Here is a 2,423-nt window from a genome sequence, read left to right on the forward strand (position 1 = left end):
AGAATTGAAGTCATGATACATGAATTCTTTTTTCTTTTAGTATACCTGCTTCACATATCAAAAACTTCTCAGTAACTTTATCCATTTTGTAATTCTTTCTTCCCATCTTTGTAGAACCAGGTTATTTGCCAAACTAACTCTTTTTCTATACTTTTGGTTTCTGACTTTAGGATTAAATATTGTAGGAACTTGCTTTAACAATTGTTTCTTTTCTACCTCTAATCAGCTGCCCCCCCCAACTGTTTTTGACTCTTCCACTACTGAATATCCTAAGCAAACTCATCCTTTGACTATGTTGCCCCTTCCCTCTTTACCATCATTGCTATTTTAAAAAAAATAGTCTGCATGGGTTGTATTTGCTTTTCCCCTTTTTAATCTCCTTCTGATAACAATATTTTTCTTAAAATCACTCTCTCTAAGTATCAGCATTTGACATTATTGACCAACCTTTCTTCTTGACTCTCCTTGATTTTGACGAATTTTGGTCTGATCACTTTTCAAGGGTCTCTCTCTGTTGTGATACTGTGATATAAGAACAAAAGCATCAGTACAAAATTTTTAAAAAGGGTCACTAAGTCTAGTTTGTCTTGAGCAACCTTGGAATCCAAAGGACTATAGTTTGAATCCAGCTTCTGACACTTACTAGCTGTGCGACCTTGAACAAGTTATTTAACCCTGATTGCTCCACATCCAGGACCATATACAGGTGTCCTGATTCATATCTGGCCAAGATGGCTCTAGAGGAGAAAGTGAGGCTGGTTGACTTAGCACAGCACCCCCCCCCCCAATTCAAATCCAATTCCCATACTTGTCATGGCATCACCTCCCTAATGTCATCATCTTCTTCAAGAGTAAAGGGCAGCTCTTTCCCCTTCTCTCAAGATGGCAGACAAAACCCCCCAAAGCCTCCAAAGGAAAAGAAGGTCAGAAAGGAAAAAAAAGGAAAGGAAGGCCAAAAAAGGAAGATGGGGCTGAAAAGGTGGTGAAAAACCCCCCAAAAGCATTGCAGTCGAAACCCAGTCTTGGCCCGAGGGATTGGCAGATACTCCAGGTCTGCAATGTATTCCCGCAGAGCCATGTACAAGTGGAAATATGCTGCACCAAAAACCCAGATTGAAAGGAAAAAGAAAGACAGGGTGCCTGCTACTATCTCAAAGCCAGTTGTTGGTGATAAAAATGGAGGAAACCGAGTGGTAAAGATTCACAAAATGCCCAGGTATTACCCTACTGAAGATGTGCCGAGAAAACTCCTAAGTCATGGCAAAAAACCCTTCAGCCAGCATGTGAGGAAACTTGGGTCTAGCATCACCCCAGGCACAGTTCTGATCATGCTCACTGGCTGCCACGGGGCAAGGGCATGGTTTTCCTGAAGCAGCTGGCTAGTGGTTTGCTACTGGTGACTGGACCTCTGACCATCAATAGGGTTCCTCTACAAAGGACCCATCAGAAATTTGTCATTGCCACCTCTACTAGGGTTAACCTTTCTGGTGTAAAAATTCCAAATCATCTTACTGATGCTTACTTTAAGAAGAAGAGGCTCCGTAAACTGAGACACCAAGAAGGAGAGATTTTTGACACAGAGAAAGAGAAATATGAGATTACAGAGCAGCGCAAGGCTGATCAGAAAGCAGTGGACTCTCAGCTCCTGCCCCAAATCAAGAAAATTCCTCAGCTCCGTGGTTACCTGCATTCTATATTCTCTCTCTCTCCAATGGAGTTTATCCTCACAAATTGGTGTTCTAAATGCCTTGCAGAGAACTCTTATTAAAATATTTGGAATAGCAAAAAAAAAAGAGTAAAGGGCATAAAATTATTATGCAATAAGCCTAAAAAGGAGATATGAACTAAACTGAAGAGGGCCTTGAATGCAGAATAAGGAATTTATATTTTAATGAGCTAGTGTATTCCTCTCTTTGAAGAACATTATCAGCTATTTATACACTAGTATTAATTAGCTTAATTGGCATAAATCAATCAGTTAATTAATTCTTCTCATGTATGAAAGAACTTTTAGACTAATGACAGAATTTCAAGTATTATTAGGCATCATAGTTAGGTCACCTTTCAAATTAAATAGGCCTCTACCAAATCTGCTTATGCTTTTCATATCCAAGATACAGGAATAAAAGAAACAAACTTCAGTAGCAACTGATAACATGTAGTGAATTAATATAATCACTTTTCTGTTCATACCAAGTTAATTTGAGATAGGCGGAAAATATGTTATTGCATTCAAACTCCCAAAGGTTTTACATCTCTGTGATATCACTTTTTCATCAATGCATCCGCAAAAGGCAGAACAAAGAAGAAGAGATGAATAATCTATGGGAGTTGGAGAAGAGCAATTTTTGTTTATCAGTAGGGACATGGATAGCAGCGAGAATACCAATAATGTTACTCGTCATATGATCATATGGACGAGT

At 39.0% G+C, this 2,423-nt stretch overlaps 1 pseudogene; it reads left to right on the plus strand.

The window, feature by feature from the left end:
- Positions 1 to 1,043: 1,043 nt before the first annotated feature.
- Positions 1,044 to 1,778, plus strand: LOC141511685 (large ribosomal subunit protein eL6-like; annotated as a pseudogene).
- Positions 1,779 to 2,423: the final 645 nt, after the last annotated feature.

Source organism: Macrotis lagotis, chromosome 2, assembly GCF_037893015.1.
Source record: "Macrotis lagotis isolate mMagLag1 chromosome 2, bilby.v1.9.chrom.fasta, whole genome shotgun sequence".
Lineage (NCBI taxonomy): Eukaryota > Metazoa > Chordata > Mammalia > Peramelemorphia > Peramelidae > Macrotis > Macrotis lagotis.